The sequence below is a fragment of the Rattus norvegicus genome, chromosome 6 (genome assembly GCF_021556685.1).
Source record: "Rattus norvegicus strain SHRSP/BbbUtx chromosome 6, alternate assembly SHRSP_T2T, whole genome shotgun sequence".
Lineage (NCBI taxonomy): Eukaryota > Metazoa > Chordata > Mammalia > Rodentia > Muridae > Rattus > Rattus norvegicus.
The window spans coordinates 105,889,646-105,908,586 of NC_141539.1; the positions used below are offsets into that span (position 1 = coordinate 105,889,646).

Consider the following 18,941-nt stretch of genomic DNA (forward strand, 5'->3'; position numbering starts at 1 on the left):
TCAGCTGGTCAACAATGACAATGGTTTTCATGTTGGATGCATGAAGATACAGAACCAGCCCTGTAATTAACAAGTGGAATAACTGTTACTGAAGACGAGCTGCTTGGTGATGGGCATCATGCTGTCTTAGGGGAAATAAATCAGATCTGACGGTGAAATTGAACAATGGTACGTTGCAACTTTAGGAGCTTGGGATTTGGTTGCAGGATCTGGGGGAAATTTTCTTTAACTAAAATAGGATTCTGAAGAATCCTTTAGAGAATTCTTACAGAGGTTGAGTTCAACTGTGAATATAACCATATCAGACTTTAAAAACAGAAATTCATTGATAGAAATATGTCTTTGAGAATGCAAACACCAAATGTGAGAGAGCAGTTAGACCATGAAAGCCACGTAAAGCCCCTATAGATGAATGGATAAGGGAAACCACTGGTATTGCTTGTCATGAGTATAATGCCAACATCATACAGCAAATGGTGGCTAGATTTATCAGCAATCAAAATGCTTGATGTTTTAATTGAGGTCCATTGGGTCATTTACAAAGAGGTTGTAAGGCCAAAGTATCCAGACTTCAAAATAACAAGTGCAATGATTGTAGCGAATATGGTAATCCTAGCTAAGAACAGGCAGGTTCTGGTTATTGTGAGCTACAGAGGATTCCAGGCTACTGCAGCCTCTGTGCAAAAGGCAGACATTGGTCAAAGGATTGGCAGTCTAAGAGCCACATGGATCTGCTTCATCTTCATCTTCTCTGCCCCTCTCTTCTCTGTCCTTCTCTCTTTGGAGGAAGATGGACATAATAATTGTTAGGGATTTGAATCTTGGCCTGTGCCTGGACAGAACATGCCAAGCCACCATGTTTCCACGTGGAGAACTTTAATGTTTAGAGTAGTAGAGTCAAAATGTTTGCCGGCCATGGGAACATGAAGTGGGGGATTGGAAAAGGGGCAGGAGCAGTAAAGAAAGAAGAGAGAAGTAAGAGAGGGTAAGAGGGCAAGTAGCCCCTTTGAGAGTGTCAGGCACAGGTGGCTGTTGCCAGGCATTTGTTGGGTGGAGCGTACCTGGCTGTTCCCATGTAGCTGTGCTCTTGGAGCTTAGACAGAACACCAATATTCCCCTGTTTTACTTTAATTAAAAAAAATCAGCAGCAAGGGTGAAGCAGGAATTGGGTTGAGGTGATCTGACTACTACTTCTTGCTTGCTCTGTGGTGACTTTTTCTAGGGAACCTAGAAAAATGGTATGGGGAAGTTTGTACAGTCCTAGAGTTGGCTGTCTCCCTGTTGTCCAGGGTCTGTGGAACTATCCGAGGATAGGTCAGAAGGAACAGATCCAATAGAGGCATCTGTGTCTGAGAGGAGACTGGAACATCTGGAGGTCTCTTCTCTGGGGCTGTCCTGGGTGTAGTAAGCACCTGGACTTGATGAAGTGCTGGAACATACATACTTATTATAGGCAGAGAATAAAATTAAGCATGTTGCAGGAGATAAGTAAACTTTTTCTTAAATGTAAATTTAAAAACCAGAGGACTCCCACCCTTTGGAATACGTAGTAAGTGGAGATTTAGGCAGATGCACTTATCTGAGTGGAATCTATTTGGTCCATAAGAATAGGTCTGAGTGGGATTCCTGTAGCTCATAGGTTTCCATTCTTCAAGATCGGCAGAGCAAGGTATAAGCGGGAGTGCTCAAGTACTTGCAGTTGGGACAGTGGTGTGGACAGCTGGGGCAATGTGTGCAGTTGGTATTGTTAGCACGCTGGAGCAAAGTCCTGGACAGAAGAGAGCTGGCTCATACAAGGGTCTTCGGGTCCCAGAGACGCGGAAAACAGGCCTGATAGACAGGGTTCCTCCTAAACGGGGTCAGACCTGCTTTTCACAGGGCAGGAACCAGGAGCTACAGCAACAAGCATGGGAGAAGAGGGAGGCCTGGGAATGGGGCCAGACAGAGAGAATGGTTTCTGGTTAGTGTAAATTAGACCAAAACATCCCAGGAAATGGGGACAGGCATTGAAGACCTATAGACCCATGGGTGAGAATAGGGATTAATTGCCCCAACTTGTGCTCGGGCTAGATTTAGAGCTGGTGCTCTTGGGCCAGAGAGCAGTCTATCCAGGCCTGGGCTGGCATTAATCCATCTCAAAGAGAGAAAGTCTCACCCAAGGAAAAGATCCTAGAAGGAGGCTCCATGAAAGGATCTATCTCCAGAGGTAGCACAGGTAGCTCCAAGCTTAAGAACCCTCCTCTGAAACCCTGTGTGTATACCCCGTGGAAAGTCAAGCTCTGAGGTAAAAAAAAAAGCACACAGAGGTGGAGTAACTACTGCTCACCTGCATGTGCTTGAAGAGGGCGCTCTGCTTGGTGGGCAGCTATAAGCAGGGTGTCCTGGCGATGGGAGGCCTGCTGGAGTGGTGTAAGTCCTGAGATCCCAGGCAGCCAGCAAGCATTGGTGGTTTGATTGGGTCGATGATGTGGCAGCAGCTGCGATCAAATCACTATGATGTTCACAGAAGTAGCAGCAGATGTAATGGCAGGGCCCAACAGCAGGACGCTTGGAGGCAATCTCCAGCCATGTGCACAGAAGTGGCATGCATCTCCATTCTTCCTTCCAAGCCAGGGAGAGCGCAGAGCCAATGGTGAGCAACTGCAGCTGTGCCCACAGACCAGTGTGAACTGTGGGCAATGCAGCAACAAGGTGTTAGTGCACAGATTCCCTCCACCTCCACCAAGGTTCTGCCAGGATAAGCTGGCAGTTGCAGCGGGCAGCAGAGGCATGTGTTGGGAAAGGCCTATCCTGTGCCTCAGGGTCAGTAGAGGGATGGTGGAAGAACCAGGCAATGTGGGCAGGGGGAAATCAAAACGCTCACCTGGGGGCATCCGAGTCAAGGCACCAATGGTAAGGTTCTTGGTTTGATCCAGGGTTTCTGAACCAGTGTTTGGATTTTGAAAATCGGACCGTGCCTGGACAGAACACACCCAGCCACCATTTTTCCACATGAAGAAACTTAATGAGAGAGTAGCAGAGTGCATAGGCCACTGTCTGGCACATCTGTCTGTTGTCAGGCAACTGTGGGTTAGAGAATATCTGGCTGTCCTGAGGTACCTATGTTTATAAGCATGGGGAGAATACCAACAGTAATCATGTAAGGGCTCTGGAAAAGCAGGCTCTGCAGCCTTGGGAGGGAGGTCAGAGATACCTGGCAGGAGATGGTAGAACAAGCCTCAAGTTTAGAGCAGGAGAAAACACAGAGATAATGAACTGGTAACTCCCTCCTGGAAGGCCTGCATTATCTTTGTCTAGAAATTGTGCCTGGTAGGCAAGTTATAAAAATTTTTTTTAAAGATTACTGCCTGTGAGTACACTGTCAGGGATAAGAGGTGATAAGAGGGCATCACATCCATTACAGGTGGTTGTGAGTCACCTTTTTCTTGCTGGCAATTGAAGTCAGACCCCTGGAAGAGCAGTCAGTGCTCTTTTTTTTTTTTTTCTTTTTTTTTTTTTTATTAACTTGAGTATTTCTTATATACATTTCGAGTGTTATTTCCTTTCCCGGTATCCAGGCAAACATCCCCCTCCCCCGTCCCCTTCCTTATGGGTGTTCCCCTCCCAACCCTCCCCCCATTGCCGCCCTCCCCCCAACAGTCTAGTTCACTGGGGGTTCAGTCTTAGCAGGACCCAGGGCTTCCCCTTCCACTGGTGCTCTTACTAGGATATTCATTGCTACCTATGAGGTCAGAGTCCAGGGTCAGTCCATGTATAGTCTTTGGGTAGTGGCTTAGTCCCTGGAAGCTCTGGTTGCTTGGCATTGTTGTACATATGGGGTCTCGAGCCCCTTCAAGCTCTTCCAGTTCTTTCTCTGATTCCTTCAACGGGGGTCCTATTCTCAGTTCAGTGGTTTGCTGCTGGCATTCGCCTCTGTATTTGCTGTATTCTGGCTGTGTCTCTCAGGAGCGATCTACATCCGGCTCCTGTCGGTCTGCACTTCTTTGCTTCATCCATCTTGTCTAATTGGGTGGCTGTATATATATGGGCCACATGTGGGGCAGACTCTGAATGGGTGTTCCTTCAGTCTCTGTTTTAATCTTTGCCTCTCTCTTCGCTGCCAAGGGTATTCTTGTTCCCCTTTTTTTTTTTTTTTTTTTTTTTTTTTTTTTTTTTATTAACTTGAGTATTTCTTATATACATTTCGAGTGTTATTCCCTTTCCCGGTTTCCAGGCAAACATCCCCCTCCCCCCTCCCCTTCCTTATGGGTGTTCCCCTCCCAACCCTCCCACCATTGCCGCCCTCCCCCCATAGACTAGTTCACTGGGGGTTCAGTCTTAGCAGGACCCAGGGCTTCCCCTTCCACTGGTGCTCTTACTAGGATATTCATTGCTACCTATGGGGTCAGAGTCCAGGGTCAGTCCATGTATAGTCTTTGGGTAGTGGCTTAGTCCCTGGAAGCTCTGGTTGCTTGGCATTGTTGTACTTTTGGGGTCTCGAGCCCCTTCAAGCTCTTCCAGTTCTTTCTCTGATTCCTTCAATAGGGGACCTATTCTCAGTTCAGTGGTTTGCTGCTGGCATTCGCCTCTGTATTTGCTGTATTCTGGCTGTGTCTCTCAGGAGCGATCTACATCCGGCTCCTGTCGGTCTGCACTTCTTTGCTTCATCCATCTAGTCCAATTGGGTGGCTGTATATGTATGGGCCAAATGTGGGACAGGCTCTGAATGGGTGTTCCTTCAGTCTCTGTTTTAATCTTTGCCTCTCCCTTCCCTGCCAAGGGTATTCTTTTTCCTCATTTAAAGAAGGAGTGAAGCATTCACATTTTGATCATCCGTTTTGAGTTTCGTTTGTTCTAGGGATCTAGGGTAATTCAAGCATTTGGGCTAATAGCCACTTATCAATGAGTGCATACCATGTATGTCTTTCTGTGATTGGGTTAGTTCACTCAGGATGATATTTTCCAGTTCCAACCATTTGCCTACGAATTTCATAAACTCGTTGTTTTTGATAGCTGAGTAGTATTCCATTGTGTAGATGTACCACATTTTCTGTATCCATTCCTCTGTTGAAGGGCATCTGGGTTCTTTCCATTTTCTGGCTATTATAAATAAGGCTGCGATGAACATAGTGGAGCACGTGTCTCTTTTATATGTTGAGGCATCTTTTGGGTATATGCCCAAGAGAGGTATAGCTGGATCCTCAGGCAGTTCAATGTCCAATTTTCTGAGGAACCTCCAGACTGATTTCCAGAATGGTTTTACCAGTCTGCAATCCCACCAACAATGGAGGAGTGTTCCTCTTTCTCCACAACCTCGCCAGCATCTGCTGTCACCTGAGTTTTTGATCTTAGCCAATCGCACTGGTGTGAGGTGAAATCTCAGGGTTGTTTTGATTTGCATTTCCCTTATGACTAAAGATGTTGAACATTTCTTTAGGTGTTTCTCAGCCATTCGGCATTCCTCAGCTGTGAATTCTTTGTTTAGCTCTGAACCCCATTTTTTAATAGGGTTATTTGTTTCCCTGCGGTCTAACTTCTTGAGTTCTTTGTATATTTTGGATATAAGGCCTCTATCTGTTGTAGGGTTGGTAAAGATCTTTTCCCAATCTGTTGGTTGCCGTTTTGTCCTAACCACAGTGTCCTTTGCCTTACAGAAGCTTTGCAGTTTTATGAGATCCCATTTGTCAATTCTTGATCTTAGAGCATAAGCCATTGGTGTTTTGTTCAGGAAATTTTTTCCAGTGCCCATGTGTTCCAGATGCTTCCCTAGTTTTTCTTCTATTAGTTTGAGTGTGTCTGGTTTGATGTGGCGGTCCTTGATCCACTTCGACTTAAGCTTTGTACAGGGTGATAAGCATGGATCGATCTGCATTCTTCTACATGTTGCCCTCCAGTTGAACCAGCACCATTTGCTGAAAATGCTATCTTTTTTCCATTGGATGGTTTGGCTCCTTTGTCAAAAATCAAGTGACCATAGGTGTGTGGGTTCATTTCTGGGTCTTCAATTCTATTCCATTGGTCTATCTGTCTGTCTCTGTACCAATACCATGCAGTTTTTATCACTATTGCTCTGTAATACTGCTTGAGTTCAGGGATAGTGATTCCCCCTGAAGTCCTTTTATTGTTGAGGATAGCTTTAGCTATCCTGGGTTTTTTGTTATTCCAGATGAATTTGCAAATTGTTCTGTCTAACTCTTTGAAGAATTGGATTGGTATTTTGATGGGGATTGCATTGAATCTGTAGATTGCTTTTGGTAAAATGGCCATTTTTACTATATTAATCCTGCCAATCCATGAGCATGGGAGATCTTTCCATCTTCTGAGGTCTTCTTCAATTTCTTTCTTCAGTGTCTTGAAGTTCTTATTGTACAGATCTTTTACTTGCTTGGTTAAAGTCACACCGAGGTACTTTATATTATTTGGGTCTATTATGAAGGGTGTCGTTTCCCTAATTTCTTTCTCGGCTTGTTTCTCTTTTGTATAGAGGAAGGCAACTGATTTATTTGAGTTAATTTTATACCCAGCCACTTTGCTGAAGTTGTTTATCAGCTTTAGTAGTTCTCTGGTGGAACTTTTGGGATCACTTAAATATACTATCATATCATCTGCAAATAGTGATATTTTGACCTCTTCTTTTCCGATCTGTATCCCTTTGATCTCCTTTTGTTGTCTGATTGCTCTGGCTAGAACTTCAAGAACTATATTGAATAAGTAGGGAGAGAGTGGGCAGCCTTGTCTAGTCCCTGATTTTAGTGGGATTGCTTCAAGTTTCTCTCCATTTAGTTTAATGTTAGCAACTGGTTTGCTGTATATGGCTTTTACTATGTTTAGGTATGGGCCTTGAATTCCTATTCTTTCCAGGACTTTTATCATGAAGGGGTGTTGAATTTTGTCAAATGCTTTCTCAGCATCTAATGAAATGATCATGTGGTTCTGTTCTTTCAGTTTGTTTATATAATGGATCACGTTGATGGTTTTCCGTATATTAAACCATCCCTGCATGCCTGGGATGAAGCCTACTTGATCATGGTGGATGATTGTTTTGATGTGCTCTTGAATTCGGTTTGCCAGAATTTTATTGAGTATTTTTGCGTCGATATTCATAAGGGAAATTGGTCTGAAGTTCTCTTTCTTTGTTGTGTCTTTGTGTGGTTTAGGTATAAGAGTAATTGTAGATTCGTAGAAGGAATTTGGTAGGGCTCCATCTGTTTCAATTTTGTGGAATAGTTTGGATAATATTGGTATGAGGTCTTCTATGAAGGTTTGATAGAATTCTGCACTAAACCCATCTGGACCTGGGCTCTTTTTGGTTGGGAGACCTTTAATGACTGCTTCTATTTCCTTAGGAGTTATGGGGTTGTTTAACTGGTTTATCTGTTCCTGATTTAACTTTGATACCTGGTATCTGTCTAGGAAATAGTCCATTTCCTGAAGATTTTCAAATTTTGTTGAATATAGGTTTTTATAGTAAGATCTGATGATTTTTTGAATTTCCTCTGAATCTGTAGTTATGTCTCCCTTTTCATTTCTGATTTTGTTAATTTGGACGCACTCTCTGTGTCCTCTCGTTAGTCTGGCTAAGGGTTTATCTATCTTGTTGATTTTCTCAAAGAACCAACTTTTGGTCCTGTTGATTCTTTCTATGGTCCTTTTTGTTTCTACTTGGTTGATTTCAGCTCTGAGTTTGATTATTTCCTGCCTTCTACTCCTCCTGGGTGTATTTGCTTCTTTTTGTTCTAGAGCTTTTAGGTGTGCTGTCAAGCTGCTGACATATGCTCTTTCCTGTTTCTTTCTGCAGGCACTCAGCGCTATGAGTTTTCCTCTTAGCACAGCTTTCATTGTGTCCCATAAGTTTGAGTATGTTGTATCTTCATTTTCATTAAATTCTAAAAAGTTTTTAATTTCTTTCTTTATTTCTTCCTTGACCAGGTTATCATTGAGTAGAGCATTGTTCAATTTCCACGTATATGTGGGCATTCTTCCCTTATTGTTATTGAAGACCAGTTTTAGGCCGTGGTGGTCCGATAGCACGCATGGGATTATTTCTATCTTTCTGTACCTGTTGAGGCCCGTTTTTTGACCAATTATATGGTCAATTTTGGAGAAAGTACCATGAGGAGCTGAGAAGAAGGTATATCCTTTTGCTTTAGGATAGAATGTTCTATAAATATCCGTTAAGTCCATTTGGCTCATGACTTCTCTTAGTCTGTCGACATCACTGTTTAATTTCTGTTTCCATGATCTGTCCATTGATGAGAGTGGGGTGTTGAAATCTCCCACTATTATTGTGTGAGGTGCAATGTGTGTTTTGAGCTTTAGTAAGGTTTCTTTTACGTATGTAGGTGCCCTTGTATTTGGGGCATAGATATTTAGGATTGAGAGTTCATCTTGGTGGATTTTTCCTTTGATGAATATGAAGTGTCCTTCCTTATCTTTTTTGATGACTTTTAGTTGGAAATTGATTTTATTTGATATTAGAATGGCTACTCCAGCTTGCTTCTTCTGACCATTTGCTTGGAAATTTGTTTTCCAGCCTTTCACTCTGAGGTAGTGTCTGTCTTTGTCTGTGAGGTGTGTTTCCTGTAGGCAGCAGAATGCAGGGTCCTCGTTGCGTATCCAGTTTGTTAATCTATGTCTTTTTATTGGGGAGTTGAGGCCATTGATATTGAGAGATATTAAGGAATAGTGATTATTGTTTCCCTTTATATTCATATTTGGATGTGAGGTTATGTTTGTGTGCTTTCATTCTCTTTGTTTTGTTGCCAAGACGATTAGTTTCTTGCTTCTTCTAGGGTATAGCTTGCCTCCTTATGTTGGGCTTTACCATTTATTATCCTTTGTAGTGCTGGATTTGTAGAAAGATATTGTGTAAATTTGGTTTTGTCATGGAATATCTTGGTTTCTCCATCAATGTTAATTGAGAGTTTTGCTGGATACAGTAACCTGGGCTGGCATTTGTGTTCTCTTAGGGTCTGTATGACATCAGTCCAGGATCTTCTGGCCTTCATAGTTTCTGGCGAGAAGTCTGGTGTGATTCTGATAGGTCTCCCTTTATATGTTACTTGACCTTTTTCCCTTACTGCTTTTAATATTCTTTCTTTATTTTGTGCGTTTGGTGTTTTGACAATTATGTGATGGGAGGTGTTTCTTTTCTGGTCCAATCTATTTGGAGTTCTGTAGGCTTCTTGTATGCCTATGGGTATCTCTTTTTTTAGGTTAGGGAAGTTTTCTTCTATGATTTTGTTGAAGATATTTACTGGTCCTTTGAGCTGGGAGTCTTCACTCTCTTCTATACCTATTATCCTTAGGTTTGATCTTCTCATTGAGTCCTGGATTTCCTGTATGTTTTGGACCAGTAGCTTTTTCCGCTTTACATTATCTTTGACAGTTGAGTCAATGATTTCTATGGAATCTTCTGCTCCTGAGATTCTCTCTTCCATCTCTTGTATTCTGTTGGTGAAGCTTGTATCTACAGCTCCTTGTCTCTTCTTTTGGTTTTCTATATCCAGGGTTGTTTCCATGTGTTCTTTCTTGATTGCTTCTATTTCCATTTTTAATTCCTTCATCTGTTTGATTGTGTTTTCCTGGAATTCTTTCAGGGATTTTTGCCATTCCTCTCTGTAGGCCTCTACTTGTTTATTAATGATTTCCTGTGTTTCCCTAAGTGTGTTCATGTCTTTCTTGAAGTCCTCCAGCATCATGATCAAATATGATTTTGAAACTAGATCTTGCTTTTCTGGTGTGTTTGGATATTCCATGTTTGTTTTGGCGGGAGAATTGGGCTCCGATGATGGCATGCAGTCTTGGTTTCTGTTGCTTGGGTTCCTGCGCTTGACTCTCGCCATCAGATTATCTCTAGTGTTACTTTGTTCTGCTATTTCTGACAGTGGCTAGACTGACCTATAAGCCTGTGTGTCAGGAGTGCTGTAGACCTGTTTTCCTCTCTTTCAGTCAGTTATGGGGACAGTGTGTTCTGCTTTCCGGCGTGTAGTTTTTCCTCTCTACAGGTCTTCAGCTGTTCCTGTGGGCCTGTGTCTTGAGTTCACCAGGCAGCTTTCTTGCAGCAGAAAATTTGGTCTTACCTGTGGTCCCGAGGCTCAGGTTCGCTCGTGGGGTGCTGCCCAGGGGCTCTCTGCAGCGGCAGCAACCAGGAAGACCTGTGCCGCCCCTTCTGGGAGCTTCAGTGCACCAGGGTTCCAGATGGTCTTTGGCTTTTTCCTCTGGCGTCCGAGATGTGTGTGCAGGGAGCAGTCTCTTCTGGTTTCCCAGGCTTGTCTGCCTCTCTGAAGGTTTAGCTCTCCCTCCCACGGGATTTGGGTGCAGAGAACTGTTTATCCGGTCTGTTTCTTTCAGGTTCCGGCGGTGTCTCAGGCGCAGAAGTCCTGCCGCTCCTGGGCCCTCCCCCACGGGAGCCCAGAGGCCTTATACAGTTTCCTCTTGGGCCAGGGATGTGGGCAGGGGTGAGCAGTGTTGGTGGTCTCTTCCGCTCTGCAGCCTCAGGAGTGCCCACCTGACCAGGCGGTTGGGTCTCTCTCTCACCGGGTCTGGGAGCAGAGAGCTGCTGCGGGCCGGGATCCGCGGGTGTGGGACTTCCGGTAAACACAGACCGTGCCTCCTAGAGAAATTCTGCTTCCGTGTCCCAAGCTCACCAGGCAGCTTTCTTGCAGCAGAAAATTTGGTCTTACCTGTGGTCCCGAGGCTCAGGTTCGCTCGTGGGGTGCTGCCCAGGGGCTCTCTGCAGCGGCAGCAACCAGGGAGACCTGTGCCGCCCCTTCCGGGAGCTTCAGTGCACCAGGGTTCCAGATGGTCTTTGGCTTTTTCCTCTGGCGTCCGAGATGTGTGTGCAGGGAGCAGTCTCTTCTGGTTTCCCAGGCTTGTCTGCCTCTCTGAAGGTTTAGCTCTCCCTCCCACGGGATTTGGGTGCAGAGAACTGTTTATCCGGTCTGTTTCTTTCCAGTCAGTGCTCTTAACCCCTGAGCCATCTCTCCAGCCCTGTATCTCTTCTCCACAGTATCAAAGGTCTCAGAGGCAAGCTGGTTGCAAGAACCCACAAAGCAGTGGTGGAGAGAGAAAGAGGCCAGGTTAGGGTTGGCAGTGGCCAATCCCAGAACTCAGCATCTTGGAAGAAGAAGAAAGGCAGGAGGGGCTGGTAGCATTGATGCAGTCCTGGGCTGAGGTGGTGGTGATTGTAAAACTACAGGCAGCCCTGTAAGCTAGAGGCCCCTCAGCAAACAATGGAGTAATTTTCCTTTTTGTCAGTCAGGAGGTACCAAGCAGGCAAGAAAAGTAGGTGTTTCTGATCTTATCCATGGCTGCAGAGAAAGTGTAGCTTTGATCTGGCCATTGATCCCTCTTACATTATCCCCAAAAGTCACATGATATAAGTGGACCACTGGTGTCGATGGTCCCTTACCTTCATGGACAGTGGGAATAATCTTGGTAAGAAGTGGATTCACTTCTCATGGACTCATGGTGTATCCAGGGGTAGTAGATGGGGATCACAAGGAAGAAACAAAACCAGCTAAAGAGGAGGAAGGAGATAGAACTGCTCAGCTGTTTCCCTACAACAGGGGGAAGGCTGTTCCTGTGGCATGAACAGGGGCTTTTGGGAGCACTGGGAAACATGTGCTCTGGAACACAGGTCTATGATTATAGATATAGATTGTCCAAATATGGGTGTGTGCATAGAAGGGTTGGTACATACAGGAGCTGATGTTACTTTCCCAAAAGTCTTGGAATCCACATTGGCTACCTCAGGTTTTGATGCAATTTATGGGAGTTTGTTCTTTCAAATAGCATTGTGTCCAATTGATTGCCTGTGTAGGACCAGAAGGGCAAAAAGAGAAATTGAGACATTATGTGGCTGACATACACTTAAGCTTATATCGGGAAGGGTCGTTTTACAACAATTGAGTTCTCAAAATAGTAGCCCTGCAGTTCCAGGGACAGCAAATGAGGGAATTAGGGTGACATGGTAGTTACTCCTGGGGAAGGATTAATACAGGTAACAGAGCACAGGTTCTTTATAGTCTGGACTTCTTTACATCTTTGTTACCACGTCATAGCTTATGGTAACAATTGGCTTGAAAGGTTGTTCTTCAAAATACCCTTGCATGAGAAAGACAGGGGAAGGTTTGCATTCTCCCTACCTAGTTCGAATAATAGTCATCCGCTAAAGAGAAAACTGCAAAGTTTGTCCAAAGGGAATGTTAAATAGTCCAACTTTGTCATATTTTTGTGTAACAACCATTCACAATTATTTGTAAGCAATTCCCTCCATCTCTCATTTACCATTTGACGGAAGACATTCTGTTGGCTGATTCTGATAAAGATGGGTTAGGGAACATGGTAAAACAAAAGATTCTACTATACTTGGGATTACAGCTTGCTCCAGGAAAAATAAAGGGGAGATCCACTAGTTATCTGGGTTATAAAGTCCAACAAACAATTCAACCACCAAGGATACAGATCTGTAGGGACCAGTTGGGTACCCTTCATGATTTTCCCCAGATGCTGGATGAGTAAATCTTCTGCCCTAGGCCTTCCTATGTGCATGATCATAAGGAATGCAGGTAAATGATCCATACACTCTCCACCATTCACAGAATACATGAAGGCTTGGTCATTGACTCCTCTTCATCATCAGAACAGGCTGCTCCTTCCACACTTTCACTGGGCAATGATGCCGACTGCAACTGTGAAAGCGGAGGAGACACAGTATCTGCCCGGCTCAGCTATGGTTCTCACTCCAGAGTCGGATGGCATGTCCTCGTCCACGGCTGGGTGGATTACACTGTGTTCCCTTCAAATTTAAGCTTTGTATCTTCAGATCCAGGAGAGCCACCACCAATTTCAAGCAGTTCCATGCTGAAACCAACTTCTCATTCCATGTCAAAGACACAGCGGGTGTGTGATGCTGCCTGCATGAAGGTCTCAGGGTCAGTACATCTACTGCCCTCATGGAAGCTGATGGTCTTTTGCCTGTTCCATGAGAAGCCTGCTGGTTTTAAGTGTGGCACCAACCTTGACATTGAGGCGACAAAAGGCTCTGGAAGTGTCAACGTCCATATGTAAAACCAACTTTGTCTTTGGATGTGGTCTGGTGACTTTGATTAATTCAATTTCACTGACAAGGTCCTAATGTGGACTCCATTAGTGGAGGCATACTTGACTTGAGACACTTGGTTACAAGGATTTGCATAGGTAATGCTCTCTGGAGGCACCCAAGCCTCTACACCAACTGAATGCCACTCTTGCTTGCACAGTCAAATCCTCTCCCACTTGCAGCTAGAGCTCTGCTGTCGTTCCACTTGTCTGTGGAAGGGAGTCACAAGGCAAGAGCTTTTAGCCACCTCAGATGCTGCTTTAGAATCTCTTCGAGGTCTGATATATAGAAAGCTTCCTTATTGTCAGGGAAGAGTTCTTTTTCTTTTTTTTTCTTTTTTTCTTTTGCTGTAGAATGTCCTTGGCAGTAAAGCCTTCCTCAAGGATATGGCAACCAAAGTTTTCCTTCATAAAGCTGCTCATGGTTCTTGATATGCCTGCGGAAAACAGCACTGGGTCACTGTTGGACAGACCCAAGGTGAGGACTGCACCAGACCCTGAGGATCATCCAGCCATTTGCTGATGCTGATCCGAGGTGGCGCCGAGCTTCTGGCTAGGGTGGCTGTTGGTGATGTCTGCAGGGTCTGTCCCTCAATATTCTTAATGTTGGTGAAAATGGAACAACACCTCGAAGAGGTTATTGAGAAACGTGAATAACTAGGCCAAGCAATGCAAGGATGTGTTGACATGGGAAGGGAACCCAGTAATAGTATCCAGGGGATGTGTTTATGCTTCTGTATATACAGAATTGAAGATATATGGGTACGAACAGAACCTTTTACAGTTTAGATCTGACTAATAGAAACCTCTTGTGAGCTGAGACAGTGTCTTCACCAAGCCCAGGTGATTCCCAGACTGTGTCAGTTAATGATTCTTCTACCTGTACATGCAAATCAACTTCAAAAGGGCTAGCACAGAAACTAGAAAGACAGATTGGGCAACCAATGCTACAGCTACCTTTTCTCAAACTAACCATTTTTTTCTCCCTTGGGGCCCATACAGGAATTCCTCAACCCAATTTAGCAGGAAGCAGTTTTATGAAGATCGTCGCCCTAGTCACTTAATGTGGGGTGTATAGGTTTGGTCATTTAATGTGATATAATTGTTATCTAGGATGAAAGGTTATTATTGGTTATGACCAGGGATTGATAAACATTTAAAAATCATTTTATTTGAATTATTATATATTAGAAATTTAATGTATTTTAAATTATGTTCTTAGAAATTTCAGATATTTGTCTTACCATTACATATGCAAAGCTATTTAAGTTTTTGTTTGCATTATATTTTGATGGAAATTTTAAATTGTTCTGAAGTACCGTATATTGATAGGAACCTAAGGTGGTTCTTTAAATACTGTATATTGATACAACCATGAGGTTTTGTTAAGTATTTGTCTATTCTATACATGTGGCTTTTACTGAAAATATGATGGTTTTTACATTAATTCCCATTGCGTGTAGATCACTAATGATAGGAAAAAAAGGATAATTCTTCAAGAAACAGGGAGATATGAAGAGGAAACTTCTAGGGGTTGGGGATTTAGCTCAGTGGTAGAGCGCTTGCCTAGGAAGCACAAGGCCCTGGGTTCACTCCCCAGCTCCGAAAAATAGAACCAAAAAAAAAAAAAAAAAAAAAAAGAGGAACCTTCTAGGTCATTTTGCCAAATGATTTGCTCAGGCACACAGGTGAAAGGATGACTTGTTATAGCAAACACCTCAAAGCCTTTTCCCAATGCACAGGTGAAAGAATGTTTGGCTCTAGAGGACAGTGAGAGGACTCCTGTTGAAGGAGTGTAAATCCGACCCCACAGACAGAGGGAGATGAGCACTGAGCTTTGGTTTGCTCCACCTCGCCATTCTTCAGTAAAGACACCACATGTATTGGTTCGCCTTACAGAGCATGGTTGAGCTCAACCTGTGATAAAGCTGCCATGGAGAGAAGCTCACCAAAGAACTGCTCGTGAGGTTCCCGCAGTAGCTTGTCACCTCTGTGGGCTGACCTAAGGTCGGTGGCCAGCCTGGTGGTTTCTTCAGGATTGAGGTACAGCTGCCTGGTATTTGCTTGCTGGCAGGACTGGACTGTGGCTGCTGAGTTGTATTTGGTGTTTTCTCTGTGATTGAACACCTGCCCAAGGAGATGGAGCTCAATCCAGAGAACAACTGCTGGGCAGGTCCACTTCCCCACATCCTAATAACTTTTCTCTGCCATTACGCCTGCTCTGTGGTGGGCTAGAGGAGAGCTTAAGAGTAGGTTTCAAAACATTTATACCTACAGGTGGCACCCAATGTGCCTTAGACATAATGGGTAACTCTGCTCCTAATGTGGTAGAGGAAACTGTAGATGATGAGGGGTGAGCAATGTTACTGAAGGAAGTGGATAAAATGGCAGCTACAGTTGCTGGGTGTTATCCTCCTGTGTAACTGGAGGGGATTTTTGATTTTGCTTTGTACATAAACTATTCTGGAAGTTTGGAGTGAAAGCTGAAAACTCAAAGTTCACTCAATTCTCTTCTGCTAGAAAAGATGACAGACTTGACTATGCATGTAGAGTTTGTGACTAAAATTTGAAATGCTTGGAAAGAAGAGCCAAGCAGAGAACAATGTTCAGGCTTGGTGAATGAGACTGGGAATGTACCCATGATGAAAAGGGGGAAAGAAATAGACTGGAAGGGAAAGTGCTGCCCTGCCCTGCTCCCTGTGCTTTCACTACCAGGTGCCCAAATGCCTCAGGGAGACAAGGGGCTGGGAAGAGCAGGAGGCAGCACAGGCACAAAAGGATGATGTGTGAGTGAGTGCACTCCCACAAGATTTTCTTAGGCCTGCAGAAATGCATGCATCCTTCCCAGTGTCTCTATAGCATGTGCCTGCTACTGATGCTATTCTTGACAGTGAGCTCACCTGGTGACTTATGGAAATGCCAGATTTTGAAGCATTTTAAAAATCAACTATTTTCCATCATTACCATAATTGTTAGGAAGTAGTAACAACTCCAGAGGTATCGACTTTTTTATATGAGACACATTTATTATGGAACATTAAAAAATGATCCAGATGACTGTTTAAAATACATAAACCCCACAATTCTATACATAAAGACCTAAGAGCATGCAGATACTCTGGGCTGTAGAGCCATGTCTGTTCCTGGTCAATCACTTCTGAAATGTTCTCAAATATTGAAATCCAAAGCAAATGAATTGGCTTGACATGATTCAAAACGTAAAATATAAACGTAAGGGCATTAAAACCAAGGCAAGAATTAGTCTCCAATCCTGATTCCTGGAGAGTAACTGAGAGCAGGTGTCGGTGTGTGCCCTGTCTGTGTGTATATTCACACAGAATCAGGCCAAAAGTCAAGGGAGCGGCGTGTACACACATATGTGAAGCCCCGAATGCCGTCAAAAGGATGTAGAACGTCTATCCTCCTTCTGTCTCAAGAACAGCACATTTCCAACCCTAGGCATCCCTTAGAAGGGACCAGTACCGAGGACAGGAGGGTGAGTTCAGACCATGCTGTTCTCACAGCATCCACTGCATCAGAGGCGTCCATATTAGTCTTCGGGCTTTAAGAACATCTTAATTTTCATGGCTTTTATATTTCCATTTTCATCTTCTTCATCATTGGCTCAGTCCCTATTCTTGGCAAACATTTTCCCAATTGTTCCCTCCAAATTCTCATATCTTCTTGCCATTTCTTCCTCCGACACGTCAGCCTCTACAGTCTCCTCCTCTTCTGCCGCCGCCACTCTGTTCCTGGAATTCATCTGAAGCACGAACTTCTCAACTTCAGGATTAAAGCCTCTGAAAGGCATCCTTCCATAGAAAAGGTCTTCACACAGGGAGAAGCTCTGCTCTTCTATGATGAAGCTCTCCTTCTCCTTCAACTCCGGCAAATCCAGGTACCAGTGCTCATCCCTGATCGTCTTCCATTCCTCCTCTTCTAGCTGTTTCTGGTTTTCCGAGTCCAGGCCCCTCTGCATGAACTTCATGCGCAGCAGGTTTGTGGATAACTTCGTCTTCTGCTCCGACGTCATGTTGGATACATTTTCAGAGGCTTCCCGCTGTACTGTGCTTGCGCAGGGTCAAGAGGCGAGCAAGATGTTGTGTTCTGTGCTAACTTTTTATTCTGATGTAAACAAGATGGGTATGCAGGATGTAAGTCAGATAAAATAAGCATGGTGGTCAAAAGTCCACATCAATTCAGAAGTCAGAATTGCATGCTATCCTTATGGTATTGGAATATCCTGAACCTCTTAACGTAATTACTGATTCGTTGAATGCAGGGTTATTTTGCCTATAGGGACTGTTGAATTTGTCCCTGATAACAATGAATTAACTTTATTCAAATGCAACAGGCCATCAGAATTAGAAATTATCCATTACATATTATACATATTTGGTTTTCTTTTTGTTTGTTTTGTAAAAAGTTTATTGGTGATGACTCAGAAAAGGGTGTGGGGTGGGAAGGCTGAAGTCGGGCTACGTGGGCCGCACCTCATCTTCCTGCTGCATCTGCGCCATCAGCTGCCGTCACTCAGTGGCCTGACGCATGCCCATCATGACCAGACTCTTATATTCCCTTTCTGACAACACTGAGCCCTTCGACAGTCCTGGGGGACTGGGGTCCACCGTGCCCTGGGGCTGTCCCTCCAACCAGGAAACCTTCAGAGGGTTGTCAGCCAGGCCCACTTCATTTCTGACGGCCAACTCCGCAGCTCTGACAGTTGCAATCTCCACTATGACATTGCCTGGCTTCCTTCCGGAAACTACCAAGTTGAGAACCTCCCCATACTTATGTAAAAGCCTCAGGAGGACATCTCTGGAGTAGCCCCCTTGGGACTCATCCTCCTTCTTGCACGTCCACTTAAGCTTTAGTTTGGGGTTTCTTTTGCCCTCTCTATTTTCTGTTCTTCCTCTCAGCCTCTGTTCTCGGTCCTGGCGGATCTGCTCCTGGATCAGCCACTGCTGCTCTTCCAACTGTCGGGAACCCTCTTCTCGTAATTGAGCCATCTCCTGCTGTAGTGTGGTGGTGTTCCTGCTCTCCTCCTCTTCCTCAGTACCCTGGGCCTGGGCCTCCCACTCCCTGGCCTCCAGGTCGAGCTTCAGTTTCTTCCTGTTCTCGTCAAGTCTCTGGGTCCTCTCTGCAGCCTGCTTCCTGGCTTTCCTCTCCTTGTCATATGCAGCCCTGGCTGCAGCATCAGTCAGTACCTCCAAGGCCTGGGACAGCTGGTGGAAGAGTTCAGCTGCTCTGGGGTTATCTGGATTTTTATCTGGGTGGCAAGAGAGTGCTTTTTGTCTGTAGGCCTTCTTCACCTCTTTGTCTGTCGCCTTCTCTTCGACGCCTTGCAGCACATAGAGATCCATTTGTACTAGCTCTTTGATCACTGCCATGATTCTGAAAGAATAAAGATTTTAAACTATCCCCCACTGACCCTGCTGTGAGGACAAGTGCACCTCACACTGAAGCACCTCACATAACATGTTTTGGGGATGTAGCCTGTCTATAGCCATCCCAAATCATCTGGCTTCGATAAGGCCTGACTCAACAGTCCTAAGAAAAAAGAGAATTAGGGTCAACTTGCCCCAGAAGCAGGGTGGCCTAGAGTTGAACTCAGCCCAAGTTACAAACCAATGAAATTGCTTTCTGTGACTGTTGCCAACTACCTATGTAATTTTTCCTATAAATACCTTCCCCTAATAGGGCTTAGGGTTGACTCCTCTGTCTCCTGTGTAAGATATGTGTTGTTCCCAGAGCTCAAGTTTCTCAAATATACCTCTTGTTTATTACATCAAGACTCGTTTCTCATGAGTTCTTGGGGGGTTGCGTCATCTCGAGATTTGAGTGGGGGTCTTTCCCAC

General features: G+C 44.4%; 3 pseudogenes; all 3 read right to left on the reverse strand.

Annotated features, from left to right (window-relative positions):
- Positions 1–12,427: 12,427 nt before the first annotated feature.
- On the reverse strand, positions 12,428–13,506 carry LOC134479423 (ornithine decarboxylase-like; annotated as a pseudogene).
- Positions 13,507–16,633: 3,127 nt separating this feature from the next.
- LOC134479442 (M-phase phosphoprotein 6-like) lies at positions 16,634–17,116 on the reverse strand (annotated as a pseudogene).
- Positions 17,117–17,561: 445 nt separating this feature from the next.
- LOC134479430 (dnaJ homolog subfamily C member 17-like) lies at positions 17,562–18,496 on the reverse strand (annotated as a pseudogene).
- Between the last annotated feature and the right edge of the window lie 445 nt (positions 18,497–18,941).